The following is a 16,725-nucleotide window of genomic DNA, read 5'->3' on the forward strand; positions in this document are numbered from 1 at the left end:
TCATACAGGCAGGCAGGTGAGCAGAGAGGCTGCCTCCCTCCCCACACGGTTTTCAAAGGGACTGAGCCCCAGATCTGCCGCACCCTGAGTACACATCAGGAATATGCAGAGAGAGCGTCACCAGGCTATCATCTAGAAAACCCTACTGTTCCCGAATGTCTAAACTAGGCCAAGCTATGCTTGCTTACAGAAACTAAGGCGAACTGCTAACGGTTAACCACAGCACCTGCAGACCCAGAAGCTCAGGATAGCTGTTACAGTAGACCGCCCCGCCCACACACACACTTCCGGTGAATTTGTCTTCATTAACACAACTAAAAATCTATCCCAGTGGGGAGAAGTGTATGTTGCTAGGCACAATTAGTGCCATGTGCAATGGAGCCGTCAGGACTGCACATACCTTAACTCTTCCCCGGAAATCGCCACCCCTTTTCTAAAAATTCACTACCCCTTGATCCCACTTATCTACCTTAAACCCCTTAAAAGCTCCCGGACCTCCCACTTCAGGAAGAAGGTGCCTTTCAAGCACAAGTTCACTCCTCTCCATTCCTTGATCAGAGAATAAAGTTTCTACTCTGCTTTACTGAATTCAGTTTCGTTCTATTCACTCTGGGCAGAAAGACCTTGGTTTGGGTACCTGACCTCAAAAGGGTCAGTAATAAGACGGCAAGAAAAGCGATGAGACTCCCGATGGAGACGGATCCCAGGAAGTAGGACTAGGTGGGAGAGGCCTCAGAGAAGAGATTTCCTCTGCTCTTCCTCTGGTTCTCTCAGGAATGGTGTATTTTTCCTGCATCAGAACTCTCAAAATAGACAATTTCGGTCTTCTGCCGATGCCTGTGACAGTCAGTCTACCATAGAAGGCAGGGGAAAAAAACTCATGTTATTTTCCCACTAGAAACTCATGTTATCTTCCACACAGGATATGAGCCACTTCCTTTTTATTTTACCTCTGGTCAATCTTAGTTAAGTCCTGTTTCATTATTTTTCCTCAGGGAAATCAATTGGTTTTTAGGATGCATCTATGTTTTTCACAGAGCAATAGGTAGTGCTTGGAGAAGGAGAAACCACAGTACGGAAGTGTGGGAGCTGTGGCAGTGATTGACATGAACAGAGGAGGGAGTCCTCCGGCGTGAATGCTGATTTTCAGGTGGCTACTCTCCTTCCACACAAGATACTTTGAATCCTTTGCAGTGCTGAGTCCAGAAAGGGAAGAAAGAGTTCAAAGCTGGATCTAGCAGTTTTCTCTCACAACTTTTGATATCTCCAGACTCTCATCTGTACCCAGCCAACAGGCTGGCTCTCCATCACCCACTCCTCCCAGGCTTTCATCACCTGAGGTTTGATTTCCCTGTAGGTCTCAATGCCTCTTACCTAGCTCTCCCATGCAGTAGATAAGAAATCAAAACCTAATGGATGGCTCCAGGGATGTGGATAAGGAATGCATGTCTAAGAAGCAGGGCCAGTGACCAGCCCTCTTTGTGTGTGACTTCCTGAAAACAGCCTTCACTGCCAGTCCAGCTCCTCGGGAATCACATCTTGAGAGAGCAATTGTTCATCCTAAATACTCCTAATGAATAAAATAACAGTTTAGTATATTTTTCTTAATAATCAAAGCTTCTATAGCTTTCCATACCTCATTTCATGACCATTTATAAGTACTGGGTTTAATATCTAAGAAGATGAATTCATTAACCTGGGAACTGAATTTGTACCACTTCAGTGTGGTACATTGCTGCCTGCCACTGAGTGTGTGGAGAGAATTCGAGGCCTCTCAAAAGGGACAACGCAGCACTCAGCCATGGTGCTCCTACACGGCCAACTTTGGCAAAAGGAGGAGACGAGGTGGTAACCTACCATTGTGCTTGCAGAAGTTACTCACAGGTAGCTGGGCTCCCTCCCCTGGCTCTGCCCCAGGCTCAACCAGTCCCCTACCCTGGACCAGTGTCAATACCACCAGGCTCAGGCGAAGTTTTCTTTCTACCTTTTAAAAGTGACAAGACCTCCTGGTAATAGGAATGAGAGTGGTGGTCCCAGAAGAGGGCAGAAGCCGCAAGGCGGAGCAAAAGCTCTAGTCCTTCTGGAGAAGTGGATCTGAAGTCCCTTTCATATATAGTTCATGAAGACCTATAAAGCAAAGATGGCATTGGTGACTTAAAGGGTCCCCTTATTACAAATGCCTGCTTTCTTGCTGCTTATTTCCCACTGTAGCCTGACAGGGCAGAAGAATTCAGCTGAGGAGTCTAGAAAGTTTGGCTGAGTACCCACGGTGTGACCTTATTAAGCAAGACCTTTCTCTGCTCTGAAATGCAGTTTCCCCACGGAGATTTCTCTAATGATGACCCCTTTTCTCTCATGCTGCAGATCTCACCATGTATACACAGGGCCATTCCCAACTACAATAACAGCTCCTGGGAACTGAGCAGCATAATCAAATGTCCTACCACAAACATTCAAAGTAGTCTCGGTCATGGTTCCCACTTTATAGATAAGTAAACGGTAAGTCAGTTACTGAAATACACATAGCTAATAACTAACAGAGCCTGAATTTGACTATTAATGTGCTAATAATGTTTCTTCTGAATTGAGGTTAACGAACTTTCCCCACCCCAGGCACGGGAGGTGTTCATTCTATAAATACATACTAAGGGCTGACCATGGGGCAGACCTAAGCCCCTGCAGCACCTCCACCCCAAAACTTGAAGGTAAATCCTGTCATTATTCCATTTTACGGGAGAGGAAACTGAAGTTTAGAATGATGAAAGAGCTACTTGAGATCACCCAGTAAGTAAGTGGAGAAATAGGCTTCAAATTCTGATTTTTCTGGCCCCAGAGCCTCTGGTCAAACTGTGCAAACTGAAACTTGAAAACAGGGAGCACTATGGAAGATTTTCATAAGGATATGCACACATTCTCACTAGGAATGCCCTCCCCCTGCCTACTCACTGGAATCCTCCCCACCCTGCATTTCATGGCCTTGGCCTGTCCCCTGCCACCCAGCACTGGGAAACTCTGATGGCTTCTTGTCCTCACTGACTCAACAATTTTTGCTTTGCAAACTGATCCCCTACATGGAGGGTAAGGAGAAAGTGAAGAAAGAGGCAGAACATTCCAGATTGGTAGGTAGCAGGTTTAATAAGCATGGGAACTTACTTACGAAGTTTGACTTGGACAACCACAAGATGAGTAAATCTCTGCACCTGGCTGTCAGAATCTTTAAAGCTTATATAGAGGCCTCATCTGGGTTCAGTCATGTACATAATCCAGGTGTTCTCAACACCACCTTATACTCTCAAAGCTTACTGTTATGTTAGCCCAGAGAGTTGTTTTATTTTTCGTAATGCAAGTGCCTGACTTAAGCTTTTGATTGAAGTATGAGGTATCCATTTCAAAGATAACTATCTCAAACATATTGCTAACCACTGTAGATAAAGAGCTAAACAAAGACTAGATAAAAAACAAGGCTACCTTCCCTCACTGAGAAGTTGAATTCAATAACTGACCATTTGAGCTACTTGTATTTTGTTTTTCTCTTCCCAGGATTTAAATTCCCACTCTTATGCTTTAAATTCACCAATAAATTGTGAGCCCATGAAACTCTAGGCCCTTACCCTCAACCCCAATAAATGCTGAGCCCCAAGCCCATTCCATTCTTCCTCTTCCTCTCCCCCTCCCCCTCTCCTACTATCTTATTGTTTGGCTCAGGTGTTCTGGTAATTTCTAGGTCCTGTGAGTTAATAAATCTTTATTTTTTTCAAAGTTTCTTGATGGTTATTGCTGAAGGGCATCTTGCAATCATAATAACCACAAGGGCTCATCCAGCCACAACATTGGTTTTTGATAGTCTGAGACTAGTAAAAAATACACAAAGCTATGTCCTTGGAACAGTTCCCACTGTTAGATCAACAGGCAGAGCATAAATTTCAAGAACAGGGGATGAGGTGAGGAGCCTTTTATTGCCTGGGTCCAGCTCAAGGGTCAACTGGTGATCACATCCTCTTGATTACCTCCTCCTACAACAATTCAATCAAAATCTATTTTTCGGTGCCCATGGCTGGCCATTGGGAATAAGGGAGGCAACATTCCTGTCTTCAGTCACCGTGCAGTGGGAAAAGCAGTGAACAGAGAAATTGGGGAGAGGGGACTGCAGAATAGAGAGGCCTGGGGTCATCCAGGGCCAAGGGCACAGGCAAAAGGTATGTGGTGGGGTGAGGGACAAGAGAAGAGTAGGCCAGCAGTGTACAAGGCAGGCATGGGGGTCTGTAGAAGGAGGCAGCCCACTCCTTATCTTGGAGCTGGTGGTCCTCCTCTGCTTCCTCCGAGCCCCGCCCCAGAGGTAGGGGAGAAACCAGGGCCTGGACCTGGGTGCTTTCTGAATTCCAGTTGTCAGTTTCTTTGGGTAAAGTGGGTATCAGGGCCTGGTCAGAGAGTGGATGATCCTGAGGGGTGCCCGTCAGCCCCAGCAGTGCCCTCTCCCATGAACACCCAGTCCAGGGAAAAGCAATGGGACCGCTGAGGAAATGGAGCCTCAAGAACAGTTCCTGACTCCAGGTCAATTCCAGTGTTTCCAGGACACTGCCACACAGAAGTCCTGGAATCCTCACTGCTGGCACAAGAACCCAGAAACGCCTCATCCCCCTCCAGCACGCCTTAGGGCTCCTCGTTTATGATCTAGGTGAGCTGAAGAAGCTGAAAGTTGCTTTCTCCTCAAAAGAAGGGTCTAAGGCGCTGCCCATCCCTCTCTTTCGGCACCAGCTCAGAACTGAGAAGGTCCTGGGGCTCTCAGGGGCTCTGTTTCGCATTAGGTGTGGCAGGGCGAGCTGTCTCCTTAAGAGCACAGGGTGGAGAGGGAGCTGCAGGAGTTTTAGAGTCTGACCAGTTCCCTCCTGTCTGAAGGTATTGTTGCCCTGGGCGAGGCTGCTGGGTTTAAAGAGCTGGAACCCACTGGGCTGAACACAGCGCCAGCAGCCTCCTCAGACCTGCTCTGTGCACACTTCTCTCAAGTGAGCTCAACAGAACTGGCTCTCAGGTGAGGAGGTGACTGCTAGGACTTCGGGTTGCAGGTGGAGGGGCAACCCAGAGTACCAGCCTGAGGAAGGGGTAGCAGCGCTTGGGCGTTCTCGGTAACTGGGTGTGTGTTTGGGGGTTTTGAGGATTGGAGACTGTCTGCTCTGTGACCACTGTCACATGGGTGGTGGGTTGGGGGCTAGAAGAACCAGGAGCCAGTATTTGGCTAAAGAATATGTAAAATGGAGTTGCGACCCTCATGATCCAGGAATTCCAGGGTGGTAAAATGAGTAGAGGCAGAGCAGTCTAAAGGAGGGCCAGCTTTAGAGACTGCTCAAAATCTACACATCCTCACATATAGAAGCAGCATGTTAATAGACCATTCCTTCTACAGCAATAGGACCTAGTTATTTATGTATTTATTATTGTTACACATTTTTAGTACTTACTATGTGCTAGGCACTGTTCTTAGGCTTGACATATTAACTTATTTAATTCAGTCATAGTCTTATGAGTTGCTATTATTATAATTATCCTCATTTTATGGGACACAAGCACAGAGAGGTTAAGTAACCTGCTGAGTTACACAGCTGTTAAATGGCTAAGAGTAGATTAGAGTTCTGTCCTGCTTAGCCCAGCAAATAACAACGGCTTCTGTATGGAACACTGCCAATTCCTGTGCCTTCCTGCAGCTAACAATATGCAGAAAGTTGGGAAGGGCCTTATCTCCTGGGCTTAGCCACACCAGGAACTAGTTACCACCCTGAAGAGAAAGGAGAAAGGAAAAAGGAGAAAGGAGCAATGTCCCACCCACCAAGCAGTTTCCTGCCAATAGCAGTCTGTACTCTGAGAGTGGAATTTGGGGCTGCCTGGAGCAGGGCCCCTGCCAGGGCTGGGGTAAGAGTCTGTCTGCCACTGGCAATCCTCCCACTCCCCACTTCCCCTCCTCTGCTGCTTGTTCCTCTGCCCAGCTCAGGCCTAGGTGCACCCTTTGTGGAAGTTATCTTGGAATTCAGCCTGATAGTGCCTCAGGCCCAGACCTTTGGGAACAATAGCCCAGGGACTTGGCGAGGGGGTGGGGGGGCAGGGGGCAGCGGTGTTAGGAAAGGAGACATCTGTGCCTGAGTTAGAACAGCAGCCCTGCTCACCATACCTTGGGTTAGGCATCTGACTGCAGATTTTAACAAAGCCATATAGGGCGCTTAACTACGTAAAGGGGCTGTTCTAAGTGCTTAACTAGTATTAATTCAATTCATATAACCCCACAAGACACTACTATTATCATCTCTAAATGGGGAAACAGAAGTTAGTAACTTTCCCAAGACAGCCCTATAAGCAATTGCACCCTTGCGATTGGTGCCCTTGCTCTCTCACTGGGCAGGTGGGAGCCACCTGACCCTAACCCGATCCCCTCCCTTACAGCCCTGCCCTGCAGCTGTGACATGGAGGGAGTGACCTGGGGCCTTCTCCTCATCCTGGCAGGTGAGTCCTTCAAGAGGTGACCCTGCTGCCACTCACATGCCCACTAAGGCAGTGAAGACCAGGGCAGCATCTCTCAAAGGGGGCCTAGTGTCAGATAAATGTGTTTTCATTTACACTGTCGAAATAACAAGAAATGATAGTACAGGAAGTAACAGTACAAGTAAAAAATAGATATTTCAAAAGTTATCCTGGGTATTTAAACTCTGCTGGCATGAAAAGAAAGCATTCCCCATTTCTTCAGGAAGCAGAGGGTTAGGCAGGGTCTGTGTAGGAAGCTTCTCAGGAGAGGGTAAAAAGATACCAACACATCATCCCTTTTCCAGTACAGAAAGAACAGCAGGAAGCCTGAGAAACAGAAGGAAAGGCTGTGAATGGGAGGCCAAAGGCTGTGGGATGGGAGACAGAATACCAGTGCTGTTTGGGGCTTGGGAAGGTGTGAGGAAGGGAATGGATTCTAGGGTGCCTTCCAAGGACACTGGCTGTCTGTCCTTGACCTTTGGGCTGAGGTCCTGTCTGCTGATTCATGTTGAGACTAGTGTCATGAATTATCACCCAGTCTCTGCTTCTCCCACCCAGGCCTGCCTGCCTTGGAAGCCAATGACCTGGTTGGTGAGTGAGGGCCCAAAGAAACTGCCCTGCTCCTGCTCCCACATTTTCCCTCAAAGATTCCACATCCTGCCTTCTAGTTCTGGTTACTATTATTATTTTCTTTCCTGCAGATAAAGACAGTCCCTTCTACTATGGTAAGAGCTGATATCCCTCACCCTCCACCCCTACCCTTGCCTATCCTGGACCTCTTTGTTAGAGGTTGGTGAAGGGTGATGTGGAGGCCAATGAGATGGGGCTAGGACTGGGGATTAGAGTCAACGTGGTCAAACCAAAGAATAAAAAAAAAGGCCAACGTGCAACCCGGTCTTTGAAAGAACCTTATTCCAGTAAGGAGGGAAGACACTCCAGCAAATTTGGGAAGTTCTCTGGAGAGGGGGCTGGAGACACTGGGCTGCTGGGTCCCGAGGTATCTCACACCACCCTCCTTCCTTCCCCTCACTCTCTTGCCTTCCTTCGCACCCAGCTCCTTGCTGCCCTATAGTCCCCCAAACATGTTTCCTCTACCTGTGCCTGGCACTGTCCTCCAATGTCCCCACATGCCCCTTGAGCTCTTCCCCTGCTGCCTCACCCCTCTCCGCCTCAGCTCAAATGCCACCTTTCAGAAAAGCCCTCCTTGATCAACCTTTAAACTCCCTTCTTCTGTGCTCTTCTGCTTTTTACTTTCTAGCACTTGGTCCACCAGATATTATACTATGTATCTATTTACTGGCTTGTTTTCCTCCTTGCCTGGAATGTAAGGGCCACTGCACAAGCAGGTGCTCATAAATATTTTTTGAATGAGGGCGTGGGGTGGAGCCAGGGTGGAGCCAAGCTGGCGCCAGTTCACTCTCTGCTTTCCTAGACTGGGAAGCTCTGCAGCTGGGTGGGACTATCTGTGCAGGGCTGCTGTGCATCGTTGGACTCTTGTTTGCCCTGAGTGAGCAGAGGGGCTGGTGGGGTGGGGAATGGGGGACAGCATGTGGGAATAGGGGTGGCCCAGGGACCTCAGGCCCAGGGATCTGATGTCTCTTCTTCTCACAGGTGGCAAATGCAAATGCAAGCACAATCAGAAGCAGAGGTGAGACACAGCCTTCCTACTATGTGCACCTCAAGCTGAGATTTATTTTGGGGTAAAGTCCTACAACTTGGAGAAAGAGGACAGTTTCTTGGCTGCTCCCTGGGTTTGCAGTGGAATTATTCACAGATAATTAACTCTGAAGGGCCCCAAATCAGGGAAAGCTCTGATCCCTGGTATTGTTTAAAATGACACTGTTAGAATAGCAAGGAGGCAGTTGGGGGTCCCCTAGGGAGAGGGCACCAGGAGTCATGGTAAGGGAGAAGAACAGAAAGTCCAAGGATGCTAATCTGATGTGTTCTTTCTTAGCCCCTTACCTGAGAAAGCTGTTCCACTCATCACTCCAGGTGAGATGGGCTTCTTTGAGAGGCTTCCAGGCACTCAGGCAAGGTGGCCATATAATTTGAAAGTGAAATAATGACATGCTGTATATGAGACGGGACCTCAGCCCAGCCTTGGGGTTGCTCAAGGCTGAGGGGGATGGGATGTCTATGTATTGACTGACTGTGAGGACCTGGACCCCATTCTCTCCACAGGCTCTGCCAGTACCTGTTGAGCACAGGACCAGCTTCATGGCACTCCCAGCACCAGCTCCCATACTGTTCCCTCCCCACTTGGGGGCCTTTCTCTCCATTGGTGAACCCTTAGGCTCCCTTCTGATCAGGAGGCTGTCCAAAGTTTATTTCCAAATTAAACTGGTCTCACTCCTCCTGTGGTTTTGTGACCTTCTGTGGGGCTGGGTGGACTGGGCAGGGACTCTGACTTCTTGCTCAGGAAAGCCCAGGCCCCTCAGCAGCTGGGGTAGTCGGGGTGGGGCATGCACTGCTGATGCTTCCTGTGGCCACACATCTGTCCTGAGGCCCACTCCCAGAAAGCCCCCACTTTGAGAACCTCCTAATAATTGATCTCCTGCTCCCCTGCCTCATCCATGCACTGTTTAAGACACCTCAATGTTATATCAAAGGACCTTAAAATTTCCACAGCTTGCCTAGGGACCCTAGAAGTCCCAGTGAGCCAGGTACCCATGATATTCTGCAACCTGGAATGATCTACAGTGGCTCTCCCTCCACTAAGACCCAGTGAATGCTCTCTATTGCTCACACAGCCCAGGAAATGCAGCAATTCCTTCAATGACCCACTTCAGTAAAACCCTATGTAATGCTCAAACCAATCCACGTAATATCCTGTGAGACACCACTACATCCCAAGAAGCCCACATAGTGCATTTTAGAACCAAAAAACATCCATGCAAATGTAGGTCTGTGTGTCCAAAGTCCACTTCTGGAACACTTCACTTGAAAGGTTCTTGCATGCGTCCTGCAGCCTCATCGCTGTTGCCAACCTCTTCAGCCCAGGGCGTATATAGCTAGAATACATTCGTCCCAGTCCCTGCTCCTGGCACAGACCCTGGGGCAGGAGCAGTAGAGGTTGGCCCTGTCTCTGCCAGGCAGCGGCTAACAGTTTGGGTCTAGGTCTCGGTTGATGATGCAGCTCTCTAATGGTGGACTGCTCCAGACTCCACTTTCTCAGAGTGGTGCCAGATTCTCTGGAAAATATGATGTATCTTGGACTTTAGGTCCCCTGACTTGTAGGCTGGGGTCAGGAGGCCAGTGCAAGGGTGTCTGAAGGCTGGGTACCCTTGTTCTGCAGCCCATCCTGGGCCTTGAGGTCTAAAAATGAAGTTCTTAGATGTGCTTAAGGCCCTTGAAGCAGGACATATGAGGGAGGTGAGGGGAGGGTGTTCAAAGGCTGGCCCAGAACTGCAGCAGGAACTTCGAAGAACCCAAGTGGGACTCAGGACACCTGGCTGAAAGTACAGCCACTGTTCAAGTTGGTTATGCAGTGCGGCAGGGAGCCATGGGGCAGGTGTGCCAAGACCATTATTCACCAGATGATCCTTTAAGGCCCGAGCTTTGAGCCTGATGTCCTGTGAGGAGTGTGCTACAGTGGCGGGTGCATGGGCAAGAGAGGGTAATGTGATCAGGCCAATAAGTGACATCTGAGCTAAATCCTCAACCATGAGGTAGGAGGTGGGAGTGGGAATGAAAGGAGGGTAGGGGCACAGTTGCAGAGCCCCAGGGGAGGGCGTAGCCAGGACTTGAGGTCCTGGAGCTGCCCCCATGGAGTGGGTGCATGTCCCTTACCCCCTTGGAAACAATGGTGTGAATAGATTGCATATGAGAAAGTAAAAATGAACTCCGCCTAGGAAAGTAAACTCTGCGGCTGTTCTGAGTGGCAGCACAAATCGATCTTGGCACAATGCTCCTTTTGAGTGCTGGACAGCCGGTTCTTTGAGAGAAACTTGGGTCCCCATCGTCACACATGGTGACAAGCTCTGCTGTTTGAAATCCTCAGTAACAAGGACACCCTATCCTGGCCTGGGGACCTAAATCACTTTGACATGAGCTGCAGCCGCGCTTCTGGCCTGAACAGCCAGATGTGGGAATGCATTGCACATCCATCATCATGTGTTCGTCCCCTCTCCACTTAGCAGGAGACAGGAACACAAGGTCTTGCTTTGCTTTCAACCTGCCGAGAATAGCGTCATTCGTTTCTCCTGAACAAATGCCACAGTCCTCTCAAGTCCTTATAAGCAACCACTCTGGGATGAGGACCTCACGACTCCCAACCCCCAGCGTGTGCAGCCCACTCATTGCCCAGCTTCAGTGAGCCTTTGTCCAAATAACAGGCTGGTACCTGGTGTTTTAAGCTGCTTCTACCTGTCCCAGGCCTGGGCGAAGGGCTCATGGAGGGCACCTAACCAATCCTGGGTGGGAGAAGTCAGGGACTGATGGGGGGCAGAAGGACAATGAAGGATGGAGTGTTAGCCTGTGAAGTTGACTGAGCTCTGGAGTTGAGTTGCTGATTCCTACGGGAATCAAGCTCTTTTTCCCTCCCTAGAGGAGGGATCTGGAAAGGTCACCACAGGATGAGAGTCTCTGCCCAGGCTTCTTACGTACTAATTACTCACTGTGCCTCAGAGACCCCTTCCCTGGGCCTATTTCTCCTGGTGGCTTTAGTCACAATTCCCTCTTGTTACCTTTTCCCACATGAGGGGTTGCCCAGGAGAGAACCAGAGAAAGCAAAGGGTAATTTCCACTTAATTTGACATTTCATATGTGAAGGGCACTATTATAAACATTTCACATGTTAACTCAATTTTCCCAACATCTGAGATGGGGACTTGGCATTATCCTGATCTCTGTATGAAACCAATCCTCTCAGAGGATCTCACAGGCCATCTTGCTCTTGAGCCATGTTTCTGAAGGACAGGGCTCCACTGACTTTCTTGTACTTATTATCATTATCTGAGATCCCTGGGACTGTGCCTGCTTGAGGACTATATATCCCTCCCCCACTTTTTATTTAAGCAATCTTATTTTTTTCTGATTGCAAACATATTTCATGTTTATTATAGAAACTAGAACATTACAGACATCTCATTTGGAAGGTAAATCAATCTCTAACCCAGCACATAATTTATATATAATTTTTTTTTCTATAATTCTCTGGAGATTCAGCCAGATTGTTACATGAATTAATAGTTCATTATTTTGTATTGCTTAGTAGTAGTCCCAGAAAGTGCTTTTAAAATAAAGGCCTACTAACCTATGAAAAAGTATTAAGGTTTATTCTAAGACTAATGGCTTGAAAACACTGTATTATTTGTTTCCCAGAAGGTACCAGTATCTTACCCTCAATTTTTGTCAAATACTTTAAAACCCAAGTCCTATGCCATCAGAGGAATACTCTTAAGTCAAGGTCAGATCAACTCTGCTCAAAATACACCAAAGATTCCTACTTACCTTAGAGAAAAATGGCCCACCATCTGACTCCAGGCCTTGTCTGACCATCAAGCGTACTAACTTCACCCCTGTGCTCTCACACACTCACCTTGCCTCCCTGGTGTTGTTCAAACACACCACAGGCTACATTGTTTTCAGGGCACTGCATTTCCCTCCCTGTTAGACATTGTCCCAATTCTCCAGCACCCCTGCATCACCAATTCTCTTCCTCTTTAGGCCCTTTCAGGCCTCCAGGGCCACTCAACAACTGCACCACGAACACCAATACTCAAACTTCTCATGTTTGCTACTTCTACTTTTTGTACTCTGCCCTAATTTGTGCAGTATTTATATTTTACAGATTTGTTATGGCCTCCCACCCCTACCAGAATATAATTCAAATTGGTGCCTGCAGAATTTTCTGAGTTTTGGCTCAAAGATTTGGCTGTTCTCAGATTACCATTTTATAATTTCCTTTGAGTATATATTGGCCATTTTGAGCTTCTCTTGTTCTAAAAGTAACTTTAAAAAATCTGGTTGCATGCTTTCTACCAATCCTGACAGATGATAAAATAGCACATGGGTCTTGTAATTTTTCTATACCTACAATTTATGTACACAGTATCTGGTACTCTTATCAAAAATATCCAGGCATAAAAGAAACTTATACCAGACAACATAAAGATGCAGATATTAGAGTTAGGCCTAGAATTCAGCTGTGATTAATATGTTCAAGGAATGAGATGACATGTGGAGATTTTTGGAAGAAAATTGAACCTATGTGTGGTGGGTTAAATTGTGTCCTCCAGAAAGGTATGTTCAAGTCCTAACTCCCAGTACCTGAGACTGTGAGCTTATTTGGAAATAGGGTCTTTGCAGATATAATCAATTTAAGAGGTGATACTGGATTAGGGTGGGCCCTAATCCAATGACTGGTGTCCTTATAAAATTTGGACACAAGGAGGCTATGTGTCAACAGCGATAGAGATTGGAATGATGCAGCTGCAGCCAAGAAATACCAAGAGCTGTCAATAACCATGGAAAGGCAAGGAAAAATTCTTCAAGACTTCGGAAAGAGAATGTCCTTGCCAACACCTTAATTTTGACTTCTTGGCTCCAGAACTGAGATTTTACATTACATAGAAAAATGGGAATTTTAGAACTAAAAGTTATTAACTGAAGTTAAGAACATAACTGATGTTTAACAAAATTAGACTTAGCTTAAGAGAATGAGTGAACTGGTAGATAATAAGGAATATCAAAACAATATTAGAAGGAAAATGCATTAAGTAAAATTCAAAATTAATGATTTAAAAAACCTTATACTAAACCAAAAATTGACTCTCTCCTAATTTAATTAAGGGTATGCAACCAAAAAACAATCAGTGTTTTAATGGAGAAATATTGAAAGCTCTCTCTCAGAGATTGGAATAAGATACCCTCTGACCCCAATTTTGTTCAGCATGTTTTTTTCTTTAGCATCACATTTTCTAATAAAAAAATAAAAAGCAGCAACAAGAAAAGAATGAAGTACCTAAGGATTAGATATAAATGTCACTATTTGCAAATGGCATGATTTTGTAGGTAAAAAACCCAAAGAATTCACATTTAAATTAGTTATAGATAAGTGAATTCAGCAGGGCCACAAAGTTCAATATGAAAATCCATACTATATATTTTTTAATCCTGGTATTTCTAATCCCAGCAACAAACTCTCAGCAAATAAAAGACACCATTTAAAATATAACAAAATACTTAGAAATAAATCTGATGAAATACGTGCATGAATTTTTACATGAAACCTGAAGTGAGATGCCTTAAAAGAAATTTTGACTTGATGCATCTGCTAACATACAGAGCGTGAGTATGGTCTTAGTGCAGAGGGGGCTCAGGAACTACTTTTTGAACAATAAATAGTTCTCTGCTTCAGAAAACATGCACTGATTCATAACATTCGAGGTCTGTGACTGTTAACTTGTCAGAGACACCACACAAAACCTTGAGGGTGCTGCTGTTCTTTGGAGCAGATGGCAGGGCAGCTTGCAGAACCTCTGGTCACCTGATAATTTGAGTAGGAGCAGTATTTTTGTGTAAAATAAGCTTTCTCCAAAATTCAAAATGTCTTACCAAAAATTATGCTTTTCTTGGTGATGCATTATCTTGACCCTGACAGTGAGGGAAATGTCTCAATTCTGTCCAAGGCCAGAAGCTGGCAAACATTTCCTATAAAGGTTCAGATAGTAAATGTCAGGATAATTTAGGTTTTGTGTGCCACGTGGTCTGATGAAATTATTCATCTGCTAACAGATTGGCCATAGACAAGACATAAATGAATGGGCATGGTTGTATGCCAACAAAACTTTACAAAAACAGGCAGATTTGACCTATGAATCCTAGTTTGCCGATCCCTGCCCAACTATTAGACCTTAAAAATTTCTCTGATGTGGCAGAGCCTTGAATTTTTCCACCCTCTATCACACACATCTTCCTGGGGCATCCAGAATACTTGCTACTTTCTCATTTTCCAAGTCCCATGCACATGTCATTAATATAGTGGATTATGATGAAGTGATCAGTGAATGCCTCTTCAGACACTATAACAGAAAGCAGGAGTTACTACAGCCCTGGAGAAAGACAGGAAATGGGTCCTGATGGCCACGTTATGAGATGGTAAAATGTTTAATTTCCTGCTTGATGCTGACTGAAGAGAATATAGTCAATAGGTCAGGGGCTTCCCAAGTGCTAGAGGCTTGTTGATCTATACTGGAGAAGACACCACATTAAACACTGGGCTGTGATTGTGGCAACTACTTAAATTCTTGGTCATGAGTCATCATCTGCCAGAATCTGTTTCCTAGGACCAGACAGACTAAAAGGGCCTATGCTTGCCTTTTACAAGTCTTCGAGCATGGCCCTAACCTTAGACATTGCACACACTTTACAGCACCTCTTATTCAGTTTTGGATGGGGAAAGCCATTTATAAGAGGTTCCTTTTGGCCTTTCCTACTGTATGGCTATCCACGATGCAGAGACCCAGTGTGGGGGCTTTTCAACTGCCTCGGGTAAGCCTTCCCACTGTTAGGGAGATAATCTGAGGGGTCTGCATACTGGTTTGATCCATGGTGAGGTGAGCGTACCCAGGAATCGTTTGTCATCTGGCCCATGTTCCTACTCTTAACAGAAGAGCCGTGATGGCATTTTGGATCCCTTGATATCATTATCAACTCAGAACCCGTATCTAACAGCAGTCAAGAGACTTGGGTCATTTCCTTCCCGTCCTCAGAGATTTACGCCTCTTATATACAATTTGCTGCAATACTGCCAGGCCCTTCCCTCCTTTTAATTGGTCTCTAGAAAATCAAGGTCTTAATTCTAGTTATTTCCAGAACAGACAGGATCTGAGACCTGTCTGTTCTGGAAATAACTAGAATTAAGACCTTGATTTTCAATCAGCTTTCTGGTCATGTGATCCCTGGACCAGAGGTCTAATAGCCTTTCTCAAAGATCAAGACCAGGTAGGTCATGGCCCCTCACTGCCTTTTGAGCTTTGCTGCCTATTTTGTCAGTCATGCTAACCTCACATTTGATCATTGCCCTTACCTGGTCTCTGATCTTCTGGAATCCTGTTATCCTTATTTTCTCACTGCCAAACTCAAGAGCCGCCATTAAGCTTCTGAAAATGCTGGTGCACCTCACTAGCACATTCCTTGTCAATTTAGCTAAAGTGTCCTTAGGCTCCCCCTTTTCCAGGCAACATTTTTCTTCCTTCTGTAGTGGGGACTCTCTCCTGTGCTATGCTCAGTCCTGATAGTAGTTTTCTGCAACAGGAGAAAGGTCAGCAAACTTCTCTTACAGGATTAAGTATTTAGATTTTGCAGGCAGGCTGAGGCAAATTTGAAATCTTCACATTGACAAAACTCAAAATAAGTACAATATTCTGTACTACAGAATATTTTGGGGGAGACATTTTTCTTAATTGGAGTTTCCTGCCATCAGTGACTCAGTGGGTCATGGAAAAACAGGTAGCAAGCTGATTTTCAATCTAACCTGGAAATGGACTTGGAGCCAGCTTAGAGGGGGCAAAAACCAGCTTACAAATCACCTTAGGTGAGACCTCTGGATAGTCTTTTTTTCCAGTAAGAGGGGGCCACAAATGCTGGCCCAGATTTCAGGGCCACCTAGCACATTCCCCCCGATTTTCCATCCCAGGTTGAGACTTGTTCCGTTATCTAGACCCTAAACTTAGCAAAGATTTACAGAGAGCATATGTACTTCTTCAAACTTTACTGCCCTATCAAATCTTGATCTTTCATGGCATCCTAGCCTGTCATAAAAGGTTTCTTCAAATGCCCAGGTTCAACACCTGGGTTTCTCTGCGTCTTCCTTATAGCTTAGACCTTTGCTTCTCTATGGCAGATGCCTGAAACAAGTGGGCAAGCCCACGGAATGAGCAGACCATGTAAACATGGTCTTTAACACACATATGGTCTCTGTCTCCCTAGAATTCTCATTCTACCCAATCTTCGGATATTCCTAGTTCCACCTATATCCTAGCCTCATAAAAGGTTTCTTCAAATGCCCAGGTTCAACACCTGGGTTTCTCTGCGTCTTCCTTATAGCTTAGACCTTTGCTTCTCTATGGCAGATGCCTGAAACAAGTGGGCAAGCCCATGGAATGAGCAGACCACATAAACATGGTCTTTAACACACATATGGTCTCTGTCTCCCTAGAATTCTCATTCTACCCAATCTTCGGATATTCCTAGTTCCACCTATGTCCTGGTAAT

General features: G+C 46.0%; 1 long non-coding RNA gene across 1 annotated transcript; it reads right to left on the reverse strand.

Annotated features, from left to right (window-relative positions):
* Positions 1–399: 399 nt before the first annotated feature.
* LOC112477014 lies at positions 400–16,476 on the reverse strand. The gene is made up of 3 exons (XR_003045289.1): positions 14,065–16,476; positions 1,985–2,127; positions 400–1,570 (listed from the first exon to the last, which is right to left on the reverse strand). It is a non-coding gene; the product is annotated as an uncharacterized LOC112477014 (long non-coding RNA).
* Between the last annotated feature and the right edge of the window lie 249 nt (positions 16,477–16,725).

This window comes from Pteropus alecto, unplaced genomic scaffold (genome assembly GCF_000325575.1).
Source record: "Pteropus alecto unplaced genomic scaffold, ASM32557v1 scaffold333, whole genome shotgun sequence".
Taxonomy (NCBI): Eukaryota; Metazoa; Chordata; class Mammalia; order Chiroptera; family Pteropodidae; genus Pteropus; species Pteropus alecto.